This window comes from Temnothorax curvispinosus, unplaced genomic scaffold, assembly GCF_003070985.1.
Source record: "Temnothorax curvispinosus isolate PA1 unplaced genomic scaffold, ASM307098v1 QBEX01008938.1, whole genome shotgun sequence".
Classification (NCBI taxonomy): Eukaryota; Metazoa; Arthropoda; class Insecta; order Hymenoptera; family Formicidae; genus Temnothorax; species Temnothorax curvispinosus.
In genome coordinates, this window is record NW_020218718.1 from 112,543 (window position 1) to 135,970 (window position 23,428).

Sequence of the window (23,428 nt, forward strand, 5' to 3'; positions counted from 1 at the left end):
ACATATTATGCAAATTATCAAGTAGATTAGATAGTTAGAAAAGTAAAATTAAAATTCTTGTTAAAAGAAGAAAACGCTCGTTAATTTATTATAGCACTTTTCCGTAAATTACTAAAAATACAAACATTTCTAAAATTACAAACTAAGTAAACGATTTATATTTCATTTCCTTAATAATTCAACCTTCGATGCTATACGGGCGATGAACGTGATTTGGATTTGACACGCATAAGTAACGAAATATAAATATATTATCAAAAAATAGTCATACTTCACGTAATAAAGTCACGTGCTATTAATAGTTGGATTATTTAGCGGGTCGCGACGATTTTATATTTCGATGGTGCGACAACTTTCGTATCTCGTTCGCGATCGACCCGCTTAGCTGACGTTTCATAAAATTTCCCGCAAAATATAAGGAGCGGAGCGATCGATTCGAAATCACTGGTGTTACAAAGCGGGAACCTCGCCCTAGCCGAAGGGTGTTCTCGGCACAGACGGAGGACGGCACAAAGCGGCCGCGCGCGCGCACACACACACACACACACACACACACAGTCCCTTTTTCCTGTGAATATCGGCGAGATCTACGCACGCTTTCCTCTCTAGAAACCGCTCTCGATATCGCATCTCGCTTGCTACCTCCCCGCCCGACCCCGCGGAAACGCGTAAAATTCCAGACCTCTGTTCGAAGTACGCATCACAAAATACGACGGTATCGCCGAGATCAACAGTAACACAGATGCCCGTAATCGTCGATCGAGAATGGTGATGCGCGTATAGAAAAGAGATCACCGAGCGTTATGTATTACCCATTATCTCCATCACTGATCGCTGGATTTCAAATCGTCTATTAATAAATCTCGTCTTCCTCTTTGCAGATTTAGTGAACATGAGGCTTATTTGAATCTTTTAAATCAAATTATCCTTTTCTCACCTCCGTTTCTTATAATACATTTATTATATAATATGGTAAATGTAATCGAGTGATGAGATGAGTGGTGAATGAAACAGCGGTGATTAAATTTTTCAATTACATATCTTTTTCCCCCTTTTCTAACAAATTTGTGCAGATTAAACATACGCAGTTTTTGATTATTTCTCTTTCGTAAAACGTTTCGAGAACATCAAGGACGATTTCTATTCTCTTCTATTCCGTTCTATTATATTGCTTCTAAATTGCTGTCCTCTCGCGCATCCTTTCGCCGTTTCCCTCATCCCTTTCGCATTCTCTCTCGCACGCATACACGCGCGACATACGATCGGACAAAAGATAATCGCGGAGCTGCCTGTCGTGTTCCACAGCGCTCGGCTTTCGGGTGTGCTGGTTTCCCGAAGGGGATGACGCCGGGCGTCGCGAGGTAGCGGCAGGACAGCGGGAGGGGAAGGGAAAGGGACGAGGGCCGCAACGGGGACGGCAGTCGGAAGAGAGAAGAGACCGAGAGAGCGGAGAGTCGCGCAAAGCGAAGAGGAGTCGGCCGGCAGGCAGGCAGGGGGTTGGCGGGCGAAGGGTGAGGATCGGAGGCGGCCGGGTAATGGGGGAGTCGGTACGTGGGGTGGCTCGGTGGTACGGCAACGAGCGGTTTCGCGGGCCTGTGGGTGGACAGGCGGAGGACGGAGGGGAGGAGGGGAGGAGGCGGCGGCGGCAGCGGCAGCAAGGGGGTAGCGCGGCGAGGGACCGGGTGGGGTTGGTTAGGCGGACACCACAGAGGGTGACGTAGCGAAGGGCGGTATAGGGTGGATGAGGGAACACGGGAAGACGGGCGGGAACGGGGAGAGGGATGGTGGTAGCGGTAGAGCGGAGGAGGCAGCAATGACGACGAGGCGCTGGTTTGAGTTTGTGTGAGCACGCGCTACCGCTCTTCGGGTTCTATCTGCCCACGTCCCTCGTTCTGCGTATCGCCGTCTCCTTCTCCGACCTGTTCTCTCCGTCGCGCTCGTTATCTCGATTCGCCCGCGTTCTTTCTCCGTCGCTCTATACCGCAGCCGCTTCTTCTTCGTCCCTCGCTTCGTTCCTGACACTCGGAGAGCGGATCCTCTCCACCACCCTCTCTCTCTCTCTTCCCTACCCCCTACGTTGCCTCGTCCTCTCGCGACAGCCGCATCGGTTCACGTTCTACGTCCCTCCGGCTGTTTCCCTCGCCCTATCTCTCTCTCGATCTATCTATCTACCTTCCTCTGGCGCACGCGAGCACCGCGTATCAATCCGTCTCCGTTCCGCGCTCCGTATCTGCTTTCTCGCACCGGTTCTCTCGTTCTCCCTCTCGCTCCTGCCGCTCCTCCGCGCCGCGCGCTTCTCTCGCTCTTTCTTCCGCTGTAGCACCGCTAGCCGGTCCTCTCTCCGTTGAATCGCTATGCGCGAGACAGGCCGGGCACGGGGAGGTGAAGCGAGAGGAGAAAGAGGCGGAGGAGGCGGAGGAGGAGGCGAGTTCACGTTCCATCGCGAAGCACTGGGCGGAATTGGTATATCGGAGGATAGAGGGTGAGCGCGGGTAGGCGAAGGATGGAGGAAGGAGGACGCGGGGACGCGGCGCTCGTAACGTAGCGACGCGCTCGAGACGCGGACGTCGTTTGAAGACGAGTTCTGCTGTGTGCTGGGAGGCATTCCGGGTTGTTGCACCGGAAGGACAGGCGGCCTGGGAGCCCCGATGCGCCGCCGAAGTAAGTTCTGCTGGAGCTTTAATGGAGGACTTGGATAATTAGCGCGAGTGCAGATCCCGCTGCTTCGGAGTCGGGGGACGACGATGCGACGAAGAATGCAAAGAACTTGTCTCGTAATACGACCGACGCGGCGCGGCGCGCTCGCTCGAGAGCTTCACAGAAAACGACCTGTCTCGGTTTTTGAACGTATCGCCGAGAGATTTGATTCAGGACAGAACACGTCGAGAGAAAAAGGCTTCAAATCTGAATCGCTATTAGATTCTCTTTTTTTTCCTGCCAAGTCATATTGAATCGTGCATTCGAACGTAATATGCAGAATGCATAATCGCCGATATCAATTTGCAAGTTTTTGCAACAATCAACATTTTTTTCTAACATTGCTAAATTTAATATCATACTTGGGGTACGTTCCACTTAAGGATGTTTTATACGTATAGCTATATGTAGTATAATTTTGTTTATGCAACACGTGCATGGAAAGTGCCCCATTACGCACGCTACGCGTGCGTGATAGACCACTTTCCAGGCACTTGCAACATAAAATAGGGAGTGTAAGCCGTGTGTAAAGATGAAAATTCCCGGGTGCGGTTACCGCACTCGCCTTCGGTTCGTGCGTAAATTCCGCACCCGGGAATTTTCATCTTACGACACTTGTTACACAAATAACTATTTCTTATTTAAACAGTGTAAAGCTAGTCTAAAAAATGATTCATAAACAACATGTTACTCTCTAAATATTTTCGAGTGAAAATTTGACTCTTGGCTTGAGTGAATGCACTATCAACTCTTCACAGAGTGACTTTACACTTATTTTCACTCGATTCGAGTGAAATCTGTGACTCGAACTATAAAGTGAAAATAATCTTAATTATTCTCTCGAAGTGTCGGAGTGAATTGTGGTACGCTGGTTCCGAGCAACTCGGGTCGAGTGAAAATTTACTTGAACCGAATGGCTCAGTTGCGTAGCCCGCGCAAGAGACGTGCCATGTTACAATGTCGGGCTTACGTGATGTATATTTGTGTTTATACCTAAAGATTTCGAAGAATTGTGGATATTAGTGCGTGGATTTTGTGAATATCGTGTTAAAAGACGAACATGTTTCCTAAGGTTGATATAACCTCACCACACGACATTTCTATCTATTATTTTCGAACGTTGATTAGGTTAATTTGCTAAGGCCTCCCATAAAACCGTCCGTCGCCGCCGACGACGAGGGTGCAGCCGGTCAGCTGATCGCCCGGGCATCCAGTATCGCCTGCACGAAGTTGTCCGTGTAGTGTTGCTGAAAGACCTTGACGGCCTTCCACAGACCCGAGATGCCCGGCTTCTGACCCTCGTACACCCGGGTGCTCACCGTCAGGCTTGTCACCGACGTCGCGGTCATGCTTGCACGGTGGTGATTCCGCGGGCACAGATCGTAGCCGCGACGGCTTCGCGACGCCTCCCCGTGGATGGGATCGTCGTGCATCGTGTCCTGATACCGACGAAGAGCCTCCTCCTCGCGTGCGACCGCATTGCAACTCACGGCTTCCCGATTCGTTTTTCCTTAAACTAACTATTAGTTAGTTTACCAATAGGTTGGAACAACTGGGCCTTAGCAAATTAACCTAACCAACGTTTTAAAATAACAGGTAGAAATGCTATGTGGTGAGTCTTAGGAAACATGTTCGCCTTTTAAGTAAAACTTTACTCTAAGAACGAGCGAACAGCAAAATCAGACACCTGAAGAAGGCACTCTGATCGAGTGCAAGTTTTCACTCAAATACACGAGTCAAATTTCGCTCGAGCGCGCGAGTGATCTAATCACTCGACAAATCGAGTCAATATTCACTCGATAAGATATGTTCCATTTTCACTCCTTGCTCGAGTAAATTTCCACTCAATTAGAGTGATATTTCACTCGAAAAAATTTAGAGAGTATCATTGGGACAGAAAAAGCGTAAAAATCGCATTTTGTCCCATTTTTGTACTTGATATTGTTTAAATAAATCATATAAAAAATTTGAAAAAAATATTAACAGAAAAACTTAAAAAAACCGTAATTGCAATTCTCGATGTCATAGAAGTGTACCATAAAAATTTCATTCATTTTTACTGTACAGGAGCAGAGATACATAATATATGATATTTACTTGGAGTGTATATCTATATATATACAATTTCTGTAAAGAAAATATCTCAGAAACGGGTCAGACAATCGATCGCAAATTTAACACAAGTTTTTGGGATATATAAGTGCACAATCTCTGTAAATGTCAGCTTCATCCCTCTATTTTTTGACATAAGCGATATACATCCTTAACGCTCGCAACGCTCGTGGAATCATTTCATCCTTGTTGTTCGTCAAATGTTAAACAAGGACAAATGATGCTCACTAGCGTTGTGAGCGTCAAGTGGAACGTACCCCAAGTATGATATTAAATTTAGCAATGTTAGAAAAAATCGCGCAAATTTAACAAACTGCAATATAATAAACTGTTATGCATGAGTTATCCATCTACAATACATAAGAATTTTCACTTGTTCTGTGGCATATGTATATGCGTGTCTACCTGCTATTATACGAATGTCGATTATTACTGTTTACGCGGAAAGGCATGTGCATAAAAGCGACATAAATTATCGCGAAAATATGAAAACTGGACAATGATAAATAATGCCAGGAATTCGTATTACCCACGAGACATTTCGTTTCTGCTACTGTTAGTGCTGTACGTACCTTATGAATGAATATGGTTATATACGACCGATAGAGAGAGCAGTTACATATCGTTCGCACACACTTTACATACGCGTACATACACGGTCAGATCGTTATTTACTCATAATGGTCGGTTTTACATGTATGTACGCGCAGATGTGGTCCCACAGTTTTGTACATGTTTATACAAACTCAATCGTCGACTCCAAATCATCGAGATAGCGTAACGCATTAATACACAATAATATTTATGATAAGGAAATGCTATCATAAGACGCAACGGAAGTCGGATTACAAACAGATGTGCTGACAGACAGAACCGTCGATATATGAATTGATTAACATTAAATTTATCCGTAATTAAAACTACAAAATTTTCGTTCACTTTACACTGAGTCATTCATGAGCGCGAGTAAAAACTTCTCCATCATTTAATATACGTTGAATCATTCATATATGATATAAATTATAGACTTTTCATTAATTCGATCGATCTACGTATCTCACGGCAATGCATGGCAATAAAAAAAAAAGCTGTTTTATTTTCCTTTTCATAACAGTCGGACATAAAATACAGCGCTTGTTTACTGTGTATATTTGCGTTATGTATGTAGTTTCACGTCAAATCAATTGTCATCTGTTCAATTTATTTGGTCGCGCGAGATACATTTTACAATTCTGGAAATAAAAAAAATTTAATTGAAAACATTTTTCTAGTCCACGAGCTATGATAAATCAATTTTTATTGTTATTTTTACATCTGCTAGTTTAGCAATTAATTTTTAATTTGCATCGTTCAATTTAATTAATTTTTAATTAGCGGTTCAATTAATTTATGTTGAATTTAATTAATTGAATATCCTGTAACTCCCGTAACATAACTTTCAGTTCCAGATTGTTTGATCAGATTAGGATCGACCTTGCTTTAGCATTTGAACCAACATAATAATGTCTGAAATTAAAGCGGTGTCGCACTAAAAACATACAAAATGAAAGTGAAAATACAATTCCAATTAAAGAGCAAAGTTACGTGAACTAAGTTTTTCAATATTCGGTATCACGATACCGCTCAAAACGTACAATACGCTACCCGCATTCTTCTGTGCAACTTACGTTTCTTTTACGTTCGCGAGTATCGATTTGCTCCAGTGACATTGAAGACGAGCATTATGGTAATATAGCGACAATAAAGAGTTTTGTTTTGTTCAGCGACAAATTTCACAACTTCTCGCGCGAATATGAAAGACACTCCGTAATTTATTCCTATCGAACTGCATCTACTGCGTTACGAACTAATGAGCCTATATACGAAAGTGTTTGTCCTAGGTGATTCAGAATGACGTTTCTTCGAAAGAATTTGGTTCGTACTTAGTGATTCAGAGACAGACTCAATGTGAAAGTGAGCTTCATTTAGGATAACGTCATGCCTTTAAAGAATTATTAAGTTAAAACTGAGTAAGACTTTTGTAAAAACTTCACATACAAATATTATCGAAAAGCATCAATTATCTGTTAGATTTTATATTTTCAGAGTTCTAAAAAGATACAACTATCATATATTAAAACAATAACCGTCACACGAGAGATAGAGTTTCAATCATATTTTGCTTTTCCTGTTATCGCATATTATCGCCATTGCTTATCTCGTTATCACACAACTGCAGACAGAATCAGACATTTCGGAGACGCATTATTGAAATTTTCTTTAAAAAGATCTTAACGGTGTAAAAGGTGTTCTTTCCCAACAGATTCCAAAGCACCAAGTGCCTGATTTCGGGAAACATTTCGTCGTTTGGCACGTATATTACTTAAAGAATTTGACAAGTTTGATGTCTTTGACTCTCGAAGGTTTTGACCATGACACGAAATAAACAAGCGGACGGTCGCTCTCTATTATCGCGCTTTGTGTTCTGAATGACAACGATATCGTCGAGATATTTTAATCGTTTGATTCGATGTGCCGGATCGTGAATTTATTCTGCCTGCAAACGATCGTTTGTGACAATGTAAATACACGAAACGGTCGTATAGCTGTTTCGCCGCTGAGTTTGCAAAACTTGTTATATTGTATCTTGAACACTGTGTCTCCATATATAAGTACTCTTCTACAAATAGCCGCCGCACTCACGAGCATTAATATGCTAGCATTATAAAATAAACGATTATTTGCGTTTTTCTAATATATTTGAAAATATATTTTCGCGCGATTTTCTATTTAAACAGCACGTAACATCGCGGTGAAGTCAATCGCAATGCTCATCGATCGAAACGTTGACCGAGAATGCACAGATGGGTTATCGTAACTTGCATGTATCTATGAAGAACAAGAAAAAATAATATTCAATGCTATATGTCGATTATACATCACGTCTGTCAGTCGAGTATTTCTATTTTGAATAGCTCACAGTCACAAGATATCATCGGAATCTATGCTATCAGAGTGAAGATATCGACAGTTTAACGTTGATACGTACTGCAAATCGCTGATACTTCGGGAAATGTGCAACAAAATGTATTATTGACACTTCAATAGCCAAGTTTCATAGCGTATGATTCCGTTTATAGAAGCATATGTAGCTAAGTGAATTAAGTTCCTCAAATAAAATGACTGACAAAAGCAGAAATGAGATCAATGTAGAAATGTATTTCCTTGTCACTAAGAAATATCGTTAGAAAGACATGCCAGTCTATTTGTAATTGCAAAACGTATCGTTGTTGCAGCTTTGCAGACTCTTATATAATAAAAAGTGTATCGAGTATCCACAGCTCAATGCATGATTTACTCACCACGTTAGGGTGGATTTCCAGACGTTCGCTGTTCGTTAAATTTCGACTTTTCGTGCAAGGTTATTTGCCTCGGGCCGTAACGCGATAATCGGGAGACTGGGAGTCACGTCGCGTCGCCAGCTTCTGGAAAGTCCGATCGCGTAGATTGCGACGCGAAGTTTACCAACCAAGGCTCGGCCATGCACCGCCGTCACACGACGCAGTTAAGATCGGCCTTAACTGCGAGCACGCCTTTTGCCGCACCGTCGCGCGCCTTTAATAGCGGATCTCAAGTAATCAAGGAAAAATTACTGGAATCCCGCGACCCTGGCTTGTTTCGATTCGCCTGAACGTCAACTCTGTCGTTCCGATAATTTCGAGACGAGAGTCGCGCAATCGTCAAACTTCGCAGATTCGAGAAACTCCTCTGAATCACGTTGCGCGATCGTTTTATTAAAATCGTTTTATCACTCCAATCTGCATTCAAACAATTCCTCCCGAAAATCGCTCGAAAAAGTCCGCAACAAACGCATATATTTTATAGATATTATATTATAGCATTAAATTCATAGAAAAATATTTCTCTTAATTTCCGTAAATTGAGAGTATGAAAAAATCATAGCTCGAAAGATATTTATAACAATTAAAGATATTTATAAAGATTACAAATATTTATCCCTGATATCGTTTGAAAGCGGACTTCGACGTTGCAGCACGTTCTCTCCGTGGCAGTTCCGCTATCTCGTCATACTCACGAACAATCTCGCGTAGTCGCTCGCGTACTCGCTATCGACATGACGCTCGCTCGTCTTGGAAACAGAATTCGCGGGGCGGTTTATTCAAGGCGTTTTATCGGTCGCTCGATCAAAGGTCCCCGGTCTTTCTCTCCGGCCGTCTACCTTCGGCACCGAGTTGGCGCTGCGAAACTCGGGACCCTTATTGGCTACAGGCGGGCCGAATACCTACCCGGCATTCCGATTGCTCCCGCTCGCTGACCCGAAAGCAAATCCCCGCCGAGCTACAAAGTGCGTATCCCGCGTATGTTCGCGGCGCGAGTACGTTATACACGCGATGGTTGAAATGCACGCGCTATACCATTGCGGAAACGCATACGAAATTCGCCACAGTCACGCTCGAAAATGGAAATATGATCTACCACTGTGCTCCACTTAAGGAGATGGAGGGGAATGAAACGAAGGGAGAAAGAGAGACAGAGAGAACAGGAGTTTAACGTCACATCGAGGACGACTTAATCCTTTCGCGAATGATAAATTGTATATGCAGATAAAAAGTGTGAGAAGCGAGTAACATATTACAACCTGTTTAAAGGCTCCGTAAGACGTATTAATTATTCGTAAATAAGAATACAGATAAAGGATAAAATACGTGATCAATTATACAAGCGATTGCAAGCGATTTACTAGATATCTGAACAAAGATAATACTTATAAACGCATTTTGTAACGATAAAATTCATATTTAAAGAAAAGAGATTAAATGTCATTTACACTTTCTTTCATAAGTGCCGCTGGCCCGAACGAGAACTTCGACGGTGAGCAATTAATCCCGCGGCAGTATTTACGTGTTTGACAGTTTAAAAGTCGATTTCTCTCGACGTAGCACTCGCACGGAACTGCACACATGCGTGCGGTTCGCGTGTTAATACGCGGAAAGAGACCTTCCCCTTTTTATCTAAAGACCCGACGACTGTTACAGTATTACTCGGCGACTATATCGGTATCCTAGCGCGCTCGAACTGTGAGATCAATAAAGCAGTCCTTTATAGACTTCGCTACACGCGCCGTACAAGCTTGGTCGGTTCCCTCCGCCCGTTAGTCTGTCACTTTCTTTCCCCATCTCCGTCTCTCTTTCTCTCGCTCTCATTCTCCCTCTCTCTCTCTCTCTCTCTCTCTTTTTCTCTCCCCCTTCCCTCTCCGTTCCGTCCGCCCTCTCGCACCGCGGCTCGGTACGTACGAGTAAAAGAGTCAGTCGTCCGCCACCTCCCTGAAAACGCCACCCTCTTCCTTCGCCGCAAGTAAGCCCTCCTCTACGCCCTGCTCTGCAGCGAGCACGGGGCCATAAATAACCGAATGACCTACCGCGGTAGGGAGGTGGGTGCGCCGCCGGTCGCTCCGCGCCGGGTTGCTACCGGGACACCCGTTAGACGCGTGCACGCTCGACGCTGTAGATATACCAGTGGATGACGAGCGCGTAATTTTACACGAATTAAACGCAAGCTGGAATGACCGATAACATATATGCCGGCGAGTATCTTTGCGACCGGTTCCGATTGCGCGTGTTTCGGGGTTTTTGAGAGAACAGACATTAATTCCCACTGGTCGATCGAAGCGCGAAACGCTACAGACTAAGATAAAACGGCAGTTTAATTCGAAATTAAGGTAGAAATTAGGTTCGCAATTAGCAAGATTTATTATAAACGCGTCTTAGCTCTGAACTAGCAATTAGTTCAAAAAAAGCGTATGTACTAGACGGTCTCGAGAGTGTAATGATCAAATGAATGTTACAAAGAACCTGAAGAATCACATAATTGTGACGTCGATTATAAATTAACATTTGGCGGACTGTAAAGAAAGCGACACCTTCGAAATGTTGCGTATCTCCCGTTCGCGCAGTAACCCTTCACCTTCCGCTGTTCACAAGACGGTAAGGAGTGCGTGGCCATAAATAATCGAACGAGCCGCCATAGATTGCACGTTTCAACAACTTGCAACTAGGACCTTTTAATATAGGTATGCCTCGTGAACAACACGTGTTTGTGGGTCGATCATTTAATGCGAGAGCAAATAAGTTCTTATTATAATAATTAAGACGTTAATCGACTCACGTCAATAATCTACGAAAATATTGCTTTCATAACTCACAAGAATATTTATTGAATACATACATATATTAAAATAGTTTATATAAAAAAATTTGCACGTAGATAATTAAAAATTTTGAAGTATTTATTATACCTGGATTATATCTGGGACAAATCACTTGCACATCAAAATGCGTCTTTAGATCGCGTAGTCGTCTTTGATTAGCAGCCTATAGTAAACAGAGATAATCTAACTCGTAGCGTGATAAAGTATTCGCGGTCTTTTGTATCAGTATAACCTTGTTCTCGGCAACAAAGTACTGACAGTACGTTGAGTCAGATGATAAATGCAAAAGCAAACTTAGGTTGAATGTAGAACCGTTACGTGTGTACGAGTTCAGCGACATCGTGGACAAGGCCTGGTGCAGGTGGCAAATATCGCTGAGAAATGATTCGTCGGTTAAAACAGCTGTCACTAACTCACGAAATATTTTAGTGTGCGCTTAGTCATTCCAAATACGGTAATATTTCTGATGCGGAAATATCATGAATAATGAAATACGTAATCTTGATTCATTCATTCATTCATAAATATTACATAATTGATATATGTTACGAAATTGCAGTTTAATAAATCAAAGAATGAACAAGGCCATATAAGAATACGAGTGGCAACAACCTGGGCATTTTTGAAGTTATATATGTTACTAATCTCGAGACATTTAAAAAAATAATTTTCCTGCATAATCATCATACACGATTCTGTTAAATTCACTGCTTGAATGCCTTATCACGTATTCTCTTTCGCGTTAGAGCAACATGCCGTTACGGATAAAACTTTTCTTGCAAATGCCGCTCGCTTTCTTTACGGTGAACCTCCGCTTCCGTCGTTTGAATGACGTGCAAGCGCCGCAAATAACCGAACGGCACTTCGCGAATACGCAACGATGACAAATTGTCATTGGGACACCCGTTACACGCATAAACGCAGCGCGTAACTGAATTGCGGATGGAGTTTCAGGTCGCAAATTATGTACAGCGCATCCAATCGACGTTCAGTGGCTGCATAATGGCGGAATCTGTCAGGATATCGATCACGCGTTACAAAGACGAAATCCGAGGAATAAACTCGGGTTTGCAGACAGTTGGAGATATAGACCACGTGAAAAATCGACTTCGATACCAACTATTGCATTTCACGGATTCTAATTTCGCAGAATTTGTCCGACGTATTGTTATCACAGCAGTGATAATACGGAGTAAATATGCAAATTATACGCCAAATAAAAATTATCATTTAAAAATCGCAAAAGATTATATTACTGTTCGTATTCGACAAAATCTCTGGCTGCATTAACGCACCATTATGTTTAATTTTACTTATTTTGTAAAATATCCAGGTCACATTGTAAAATAAAGAGAGACGTAAATTATTATTATATACGCTTTTATGCAAAAATGGATTTTTAGTTCTCCCATTGCGTCCACGTTTTTGCAATCTCGTATGTAAATAAATCCGGAAAGCTTCAGGCGTACTCTTTATCGTGTTTGTACACCACGCCGGATAAAAGTCGATAGCGCGGCGGGATTTCGATGAAGAACCGAAAGAGTATCGCGCGCTATCACAATGCGCTATTAATCACGTCTTGCGAGAAGAGGGAATGGAACTCCATCGGGCGTAAAACTGGATCCGTTACGGGATACGGCGAGGCAATTAGATGTACCGAGGGAAAGAGATTGTGCGGATTATTAAAGCGATTCCGAGATATTAATCGTCTGTTTTAAAATAGTCGCGAGGGACAACGACGTATGACGTAGGTTGCTGCGATTCCCGACCAGGTTTTCCACGGGCCGTAATTTGATTCACGAAGGAAGCCTGCGACAGAGGATACCACCGTAGGCGGAATCCTAGAAGGCGGAAGGAATATTATGGATTATACACGAAAAGCCAATTTAAAAGAAACACGTGATTGTCTAAACTTTCGCGATTTTTAAATTATGAACAACAAAAGAATTTCGACAAGACTTTAATTCTTTCCCGATTAATTTCGAATAAATTCTTGTTGCGATACATCTTTTAATTCGGCAACGCGTTTAATAAGTTAAGGAAAAAATAAATTCGATTATAATTTATATGATATATCAGTGATAAATTTCGCGTAGGGCCAGAAGGTCGTACGAAGTTTATGGTACACCAGCCCCTGTCGCACAATTTCGAAAAATAACTGCTGTGCGTAACGCATATAATTCTTTTTAAAATTCGCTGCATTTTACGGCCTACTCGCTTATATATTTCCGTTCTGTGGTGGAGCCCTGACAATTTCGATAGCTACGGTATTTCATGACTGCCCGAGCTGGATTGTTCTATTATTTATTCAGCACGTTAACATGTGCAGTCGACGTGTTTCACTTATTTACCGATTACGTGGATTTATGTTTTTCGCGTCGCAATCGAAAATGCGTGTACTTTGCGCCCGTTTCAGAACGTATTGCCATTTCTAAAATATTAATTATATCGCGTGACCGTGCGTGTTGCGTTAATACTGACCTGTACAATACGAATATGTTATAAAATGTTGAGCGCGTTAGTTAAATTTTCAGTAGTCGTAAAATATTCACGTCGCAATTCATTGTATAATTAATGTTAAAAATACGACGGTAACGATGATATAATAATATTTGTTTTTCTTGAAAATATTAAAACATTTAATCGTATAAATATAAAAATTAAAATATGTTCTACAGATAATCGTATATATATTGTTTTCATCGAAATCTCTAACTTGAAAATGAAAATGAATCAATTAACACTACTGGATTATTTTGCCTGAATTATTTTGACGCATAGTCAAATTCGCAATAATTATAAAACATTTATGCGCTGCCTCGTTAAAACGCGATAATAACGCTCACTTTTCACGGAAATAATAAAAAAGCTTAAAAGCAGAAATTAAAATATATTTTCGCAGCTCAAGAATAATATACTTCCCTTCACTTTGCTATTTAATTTCATATTGCAACAAGTTGAAGTTGCCGAAGTTACTAAAGTTTCATGATACGATTCTTTGCCACTTCTTTTTCTATTCAAACCATATTGTCACAGTGGTATTTTGATCTCGATAAAAGCGATGGCGATATTTTCTGATGAAAGTCTCGTAACACGAAATCAGATTGAGGAAAAGAAATGCACACCCGATAAAACGTGATTCGTCCTCGTTATCGAATATTGTCATTAAATCGGCGCGCAAACAACATTATACGCGTGCTCGAGAATGATCAGCAATTTTTGGCGATATAAATAATAAATTCATTAATATCCTTCACCGCCATCGTCATTGTATATGTACTTTAATAGATATGTAAACGTTATCTAATAGATGTCCGAGGCTATCATAGTGATATAATAAACGAATATCCGTTTTGGCCATTTGGACAGAACGATTATCCAAATTCCATTTTTTCCCTGTATCTGTAACGAATATAATGCTTCGATGATTTATGATAAACGCTTCTGAAATGTTTATTGCGATTCGCATCGACGTGAGCTGTCCGATAAACATCGTGCGTTAATATCCGTGTGTCTGGAAAGTTACAACACGGCGCGTAATCTTTCGCCGGATAAGTTTTCCGCGGTACAACGCTCACGACGCTTGATCGCCGGCGCCGCGGCGCGAGTTCGTTCTCGCGAGAACGCATTCGCGTGAGCGTATGAACGCCCGACGCGCTCAATCGTTCATTCCTCGCAAACGACTCCGGGCGGGAACGACGAACGGGGAAGGGCGGGCAGGCAGGTCGACTCTCGTATCGGCGTTCCTGGGTCCACGAGCAACGACACCATCGTCGTCGTCTCCGCGCGCTCTTACGTTTTTGCCCGGAGCACCTTCCGTCCCTCATCGCCGCCTGCTTCCTCACCTCCTTCTCTTTCTCTCTCTCCCACTCGGTGTCCTCCGCGCGGCGTCATTCTCGTCGTGCCGCTCTCAGCGGGAGCGCGCGCAAAAGCGGGGCCGCGTGAGCGCGCGAGGAGGAGAGAAGAGGCGGAAAGAGAGATAGAGGGAGATCCCCACAGACACCTGCAATTCGCCGGCGAGAAAGACGGACAAAGGACGGGCTCGCGCGGTCGACGCGGACGCGACGAGGAGGGAATCCGGGGCCGGGGGACCGGGAGGGGACGGGTGACGGAAGGGGAGAACGAGGGACGCCAAAGGCGATGCCAAAGAGACGACGAAACGAAGCAACGCGAAAATGGCTCCCGAACGAGATGCGGCAGCCAGGAACTCTCGCCAGTTTCGAGCGAAATTACTGGGAGCCAGCCGCGCGCGCACGTTAGCGTCCCGCCGCCGCGCCGCTCCGCTCCGCCCCGCTTATTTAATGTAATTTCATTGCCGCTGCTCGCTTCCACACCGGCCTGGCCTAGCGTGGTGAGGCTACTTCGTAGCCCCGGATTTCGCGTATCAAGATACCATTAACCTTTGTTTCAACCAATTAACCAACTTGAAAAATTATCACTAAATTATGATATGACACGGCTAAGACACTACTGCCGCAAATGCGAGCGCACGCGGAATGTCGTTGTCGCGGCGCGCGGTATGCCGCGCCGTAACGACGGGTGTGGTGACGATAAAAATGTCCAACGGAAAGTCGAGAAGCGTTCGCGAGACGCGCAGCAGGGAGCTGATTGTTGGTTCGTTGCGAAAATAAACTCGAAGCGCCGCGATTCATTTCGAGAATTTCCGATTTGAAGCTAATTCGCTCCATCACCAAAATCGCGTCGCACGTCCATTGTATCGTGATTATATCCTTTCGCGTTATATATTGTAATATAATTATTAAGCGTCTCTTACAACGTGATACAATTTAATATATGCACGCGCTAAAACATATTTGTGTAATCACAAGAGGAGAAAGTGTCGAATCTCCGTAAGATTTGCATACTTAATTTAACTACGGCTATAATCAAGGTTTTTATAACACATATTCACCCAATTTCTATGATAATAAATACGCTCGTTCGCAACGTAGCGCTTAGCGAATTAACGCAATGCGCTATAATTATGATAAACATAATAGCTATGATGAAATCGTGAGCCGGTGCGAAAACGCCGTAACTCGCATGAATTTGCTTGGAAGATTTTTCCCCGCTTGTAATCGGGTCTACCTACGTGCCAATCAGGCTCTCGACATGGACAGGTTCCTCGCAAGTGCGCGGGCCCCCTGTTAAATCGACAATGCCGGGTTTGCGTATACAGCTTTCCCTCATCTCGCTCCTTTTTTCGCGTGCACCTTTACCTCGGCATTATCGCTGAATCGCGGCTCCTAAAGCTCATTAATATTTATACACGCGAATTATTACGGCGCGAAATTATGTCTTAATATCGAATTACGCGTTATTACCCCGAGTTACATTGTATTTCGAGGTGAAATTAAAGCGATAGGCAAGGAAGTGAAATTAAGAAGACTCAAATTATGTATGCGCGAGAGTATAATTTGATATATAGGTGTACAGACTGTACAGCAAAGCCACGCATATACCCGTAATACATGCACACAGAACATTTTAACTGTCTTTCGTAAGATATATTCGTAGGAGATATTCCGACGACTCGACACGAAAGAGATGCATCTCGAAAAACTGTTTGAGTTGCGTTCTATAATGTTTAATATATTTGCAATATAATAATTTCTGACAATATTTAACAGTGGTGATATAATGATAATAATAAATATTGAGAGAGTCGAAGGTTTAAATAACACGCGGATATACGAGCAAGAGAGAACGCAGTCACAGGTGATTTTTCCTATTGGCGACATATTCCTGAAAGAGCGATTTCCGGTCGAGATTAAACGCGAAGTTAAAAACTTCTGCATCTATCGATTATTCGGTCTCACACGTGGCTATATTGTCTGTCTTTATTCCACACGCGCAATGGCGCAAAATGAACGCTCGACGGTGTCCATTTTAGTCGCTATCGGATTTCACTTAACGGAATAATCAGCGATTAATCGCCGCCAGTGGCTATTGATTAATATAAATTCCTCGGGCGGAATCGGTCGTCCAATATGATACGCGCGACTATGGAAGTTAAAATTTGCGATTAAAATAGGTACAGCACTAACGTCAGTTCACAGTTGATTGAATCAATTTTCTTTATATCACACTGAGAAAAAATGTTGTAAATTTGACTAAACTCGTTTAGTTGTAGTGATTTGTTTAATGCAAATATTAATATATTTAAATCAAATATACGTGAGTAATATCAAGAAATTCTGAATCTATTTAAATATAATATTTTTTGAATTAACAAATGTTAGCTTGACAGCCGGTGACCGCTGCATTTAGTTGAATCAAATAATATTTCTTTGAATCTATGATTTTTTTTTCTCAGTGCATGCTTATGAATACGATCTAAAAAAGAATAAAGCATCGCTATAACTAAGTGATATCAGTTAATTCTTCATTCGTCTCTTTATTTCAAGAAATATATTTCAAAAAGAGGAATTTTTTTCATACGTTATATATGTAGCTTGATGAAAAATATCGATAAGAGACTACAAACACTACAAAAGCGTACATACATTACAAAAAACACTCTTTCAATATTATGCAGTCAGTTACAAACAATCCCTTTTTATATCTGCCAAATATTATAATTGCGTAAAATTGATAATAGCTAATTAATGACGAAGCAAAGTCAATCAAAATGCATCTTCGACACAAACAAATTCAGTTCATATACACGCCAACATGAACTACCTATATGAACTTTCCACGCGATCATGAAAATGAATTATATATCAACATCCGATAATATTATCGTCATTTCTTGCGTAAAATCGCGCGAACTTACTGCGAACTAAGTAGCTCGCGCCTTGAAAAGCATCGATGAAACGAAGCTACTCCATGCGAGATACGTGTCTCTCGTCCTCGGTATATAACGTGTCTCCACCACGACAAAAATAGGAATCGAGCAGGAAAGTGCAAGTAATAACTACTACGTAGCAGTGCGAGAGAAATAGAGAAATTTCACGCGTAGAACGTGAAAAGTCTACATATCGCGCGAGTATCGATCGTGCTTGAAAAGAAGTACGCGATGGAGGGCATCGTCGCATTAGTCTTTCTCATACAGAAAAATATTCTATCTATTCGCAGTGGCGGTTTATGGGTAATTAAGAATACAAATATATTTATTTGAAAGATTTATAATCTTGTAATTGGATAAATAGATAGCACGTGACCGCAAAGTTACTACGTTCGTTAATTATTGCAAAAATGTCAAGACTATGATTATTTGTCGCTAATTATGGAGTTAAAGAAAGTCTTGTGATCCGGAAACACCCTGTTGAAAAGATATCGTACAGCTGCAATATATATACCCACCCGTATATCCGTATTACAGCCAACTTTTTATACGTGGCATTTCATAAAGAATTTTTCGTGTCGCTAAAAATGAAAGGCGGAAAAACACGAAATATAGAAAGCTAAAAAAAAGACAAACTATGACGGGCAAATGAAGCGAGAGTACTTATTTGAAACTCAAGCAGACCACTTTAGCTCTTTTGTAACCGCTAAACCTTAAAGTCTTTAAACGATCTCGCCGCATTTTCAAAGGGAAAATGATTTCAAGCCGCGAAAGTGGGCGTTTTTCAACCTTTTTTCACGTAACGAAACAATTGAACGGCAAATGAAAATTGCCGCAAATAAATTTACATAAGTAATTTACGCAAGTAATTATTTTATTAATGTAACTAATTAATTTATCGATATAATTAAATTCTGCTTTCATTAAAATAAGTAATATAAAAGTAATATAAAGCTATTACGCGGACGCGCGGTAGAAAAAGAAAGAGCGTTCGCCGAACACACCACCGCACCGACGACAAGAAATATCGGACGAAGAATATACCGTCGAGGAGTTATTACTCAGCGAGATTTTGGAGGAAATCGATATACGGGCGCGACGATATTTTCTCCCGCGTCGCGTTTCTGCACGTCGAACGAGGAAACGTCGCGGGACCGTGAATCATCGCCGGCGATCGTGAATCACGTCGCCCTTCGCCAAAGCGAGGAGTTTAAAGCAACGTTCACACCAAGTCGGAGCGCGCTCCGGAGAACCGCCGATATGCTCCCATGGGTGCGGCCCCCGTGAAACGAAGGTTCCTGCACGGGATGAAATATCTACCCTTCTCCACCTCCTCTCTTCCTCCTTGCCCCCCTCCGTCACCCCTGCCGCCCGCCATCCCACCGCTCTGTTCCCGCAGCGGTATAATTAACCCTGGACGTTCGGGTTAACCCGCGCAGGTAAGAGCAGATACGTGGTAAACTTGGAGGGAATACCTCGTATTTCGTGCCGCGCTCGGCAACAAAGTATTAAATTAGCACCAGGAAGCCGAGAGAGGGTACTCGATGCAACCCTTTTCCCGAGGTGCATCGAGAAGGAGGATTTATCGTCGATGCGGTTCGGAATGCACACACCCGCGCTCGCGCGCTCACATACGCGCGTGGAAATTCTTCGATAATCATGTTGGCTCGCGGGTACGAGAGTGGCCGTTCGCTTCGTGAACTCTTTAACCCCTCGCGCGCACCAAAATATTTCCATACGATCTTCCTTTTTTTACGGTTCCGTAATGCGAGAAGCGTAGCAGTTCAGATATCAGGATGCTCGCTCGGTTACTCCCGGTTACAGACCTCCGCCTTGCGACTCCCGTTTATTAACGACACTATCATCGCAGCGACACGTTTTTAGCTTTATCGCTATAATCAAATTTATCGCGATAGCGCGGCGATAAATTTTTATCCAGTTTTCAACGTCAGCTGTAACTTGCGCGGAACTCGGTTGACAGGTCCCGATACTTTTCTACCGCGGCGGTAATGATACACGTTTAAACGAGCTCTCCACCGATTATCTCCGGTATCGTGCCACGCAGAATCACGTTACCAAAATAACCAAGGAAAGGAATATCTGCTCCGTGAATAAAAATAATATTGGAAGACGGAAAAACAATGTTTTAAATTATTGACGATTTTCGACTATTACATATCACTCTCTAAATCTGAATCAGTGAATAGTACTGTGAATCAGTGAATAGTCACTGATAATCAGTGACTATTCACTGATTCAGATTTTGGGAGCACAAACATCACTTTTAATTGTCACTTTTATTCGAACGTACAATTTATGTATTAAATGTTTTTTATTAATAATAGAAAAATGACACTGATTAAATATACTAATTAAACTTTTCTAAAATTAACTTTAATCGAACAAAAATATGAAAGCTTCAGATATATATATCAGCTGTCATTTGAAAAAGATTATTTCTGCAGACTTGAAAAATTTTTGAGAAACAATTACTCTAAATACTTATATACTTTCTCATTTATTTTAATGATTCTACAGATTTCTTGAAATTTATTTTACGGCGTCTAGTTATACCTGAGGTGCTGAAACAGCTAGTCCCGGCGCTGGTTATTGTACTCTTTGATAAAGGCGAATCTACATTCGAAATTTACCGCGCGATATCTCCGCCGGACGTGTTTCTCGCGATGATGTGAATTGTAAACCGACGCGCGATAAGTGACAACGTATAAGTCGACGATACGTACCCAGGCTTTGGGCAAGAACTGTGAGCTCACTCGCGGCAGGAGTGTTGCTAGCCGCGCATATTACGAACGGTGCCGCAAGAAACGAGACACGGTCGAATGCATTACGCTTGTATGTGACGATGACAATGCATGATCCTCATAACGTTGTTAGGAGCTTGGGATGCATGGTGCGAAGCATCGAGTGGGTATGATACTGCGGCTCTTTAAAAAGGTTACGTAATACAAATGTTCATAAAGAGACAGTCATATTACACATTACAATCCCAAGATAATTACATTTGTAATATTTTAATCGTATTCGGCAAAACCTGATGAATGAATAACGGTAAAGTGTAAACAAAAGATTTCTTTTACCCAAAATAAAATAAAATATCCAGATGTACAATTCCTGGCTTTAATATCATAGACTTTACTTCGATTTAGATATATTAATCTTCGCTGTGCTCTATCCTCTTTCTGCGAGCTCTGTGCGCGAGCATTATTAAAGAATCACTCGTCTCCGTCTTAATACTGCGCTTAATATTGACTTATTGTCTCGTATATTATTGTCTCGAAACACCGACTCGAAGATTATTCCCGGTAACTGAACGAACACACTTACGATATCTATTCGGCGATGAAGGAACAAGCTACCTCACGAATTTCCATTAATCTCTGTCCCATGCGAGCTATCATCGAGGAGGTCCCATCGATCTCCGATCACCTTGCCCAAGGTTGATCTCGTCCCGCCACTTACTTTTCCCTTGGGAGCTACTCCGACGATTCTTCGCCGTTTCTAGATGTGTCTCTTGAAAATCAAGACCTTGCGATCAACGTTCGAGATGTGAAAGTCGATCGCACACGTACGCGACGATGCGTGGAGATGAAAGATACCTTCCTGGTATAATTTAGATAAGTACGGAGAGCGAGCTGGAGCGTGATGGTTCCCTGAAGAGAAGGATGTGTGAAGGATACTTTTACAAGTCGCGTTAATTGACTTGTATAGATATGCGCGACAATCGAATGACTACATAATGTAAATGTCTAACTCGTGTTTTCTAATATTTAAATCATTCTGATTCGATAAAACGATATTTCCTTGTTTAAATAAAATGCTAAGTTCGCCACTTACGACATTCAATTAACACAAGTCAATGATATATCAGTCAATGAGTAAGTCAAGGTGTAGAGGTGCGTGACTTTGTCATGCAATAGGTATATGTAAATGTTATAGATTTAGAGATTATATCGCAGATGATAATGTCATATTGATTTGCTTGAATGATTCTTTTTAATAAAATGAATGAATAACATGATTTGTGATATTGCATATCGCCTTTCTTCTATATAAAATAAGTATATTCTGAAATAAATATTGTAATGTATAAAAAAACTCAATTACTCATATATTTTTTAATATCTCTAAATTTATATACAGCGATATTTCTGGAAATTTTGTCAATATTCATAAAACGAATAAGTGCGATAATAAAGCATGTCATGTATGATCACTGTTAAATTCGTAGCGTCAAATTATACTCAATTTGAGTCATTTTTAACCATTCGCATATCCCCACTGCTCCTACTCAATATATCGTTAATTTAACTAAAACAATGTAAAATTAACTAAGCCAATAGAGTTAAAATATTTTGTATTAAATAAATTAATAAATTAAATAAATTTCGACACACATGGTAGTTAAAAAATAACAAAATGTTATTTAACTTTCATCCTTTAATATTTAACAGTAATGTATAAATGTTTTATACATAATTATATATTCTTGAATAATATAATTTCTCGTAGTATTATAAAAAGCATGTTCAGTGATATAAAACAACTATTAAATAAAGTGGTAAATATTACTTTAAATATTTTCGTTTAATAAGAAAAAAAATAGGACTCGTTAGATATATCATTGATAAAAAATATGAATATTTAGAGTTTCAGTTTCATGTTGCAATTTTTATCTTTATTACACGTTTCGTTATATTAAAGCAGAACTAATATTATTCACTATAAAGATAATACCCATATTATTGACATTTAAATGTGACATAATCACGTCTCCCGACGAGCGATAAGCGGATTCATCGACGCTCTGCATACAAAGCGTATTAAGTACGCGCGAACGAAGAAAAATCGAAACAACATTAATTTTCAGAATCAACAATTTCCAATCGAAATCGCGTGCCTTCGTTCCTCCGCCAGGCGTTCGGTGCGTACGTAACCGTATCCTCAGTTACACTTACATATACACATGTGCTTGCGCGCGCTACTCGACGATTATCTCTCGCGGAGCGTGTGCGTTTACTATCGCGCATCCGTGCGCGTCCATTAGTCCGTGCGTTCAAGCTTACGCATATGTGTACGTGTGCGACTTCGCGAGGCGAGTCGTACACGTTTGGGTCCGAATGCGGTCGAGCGCGATGCGTTCACACGCAGTTCTGTGTGTGTGTGTGTGTGTGTGTCCGCGTGCGTGTGTGTGTATATATGTGCGGCGCGGTCGAGTATAAAGTCACAGCGGGAGCAGAAGCGGCGGCAACGACGAGCACACACGCGACGTAGAGAGAAGAGTTGGATGGCAAAAGGAAGAGAGAAGGCGAGGAAGAAGGGATGAAGAAGGAGGGAGAGGAGGAGGAGGAAGAGGAGATAGAGGAGAGGAACGGGTGACGACGATGCAGTCTTTCTCTCTCTCGTCAGCACGCTACGCATACCTAACTTAGGTCATACCGACACGAACGCGATAAGTGTCCCCGCCAGAGTGAGCCCGGAGGGAGGGGAGGGAAGGGGGAAAATGAGTCGCGGAATTCGAGCCGGGGTGGTCCGAAAGTTACGAATCTGCGGGCTACGACGAAGCGCGAGTGTGAACGCGAGGGTCGTCCTCGAATCCGGGC

The 23,428-nt window shown here is 41.9% G+C and overlaps 1 protein-coding gene across 14 annotated transcripts in view; it reads right to left on the reverse strand.

The window, feature by feature from the left end:
- The window catches only part of LOC112458457 (bromodomain adjacent to zinc finger domain protein 2B-like), a 152,263-nt gene that overhangs the window by 99,748 nt on the left and 29,087 nt on the right, over nt 1-23,428 (reverse strand). The gene's annotated exons all lie outside the window — the stretch shown is intronic.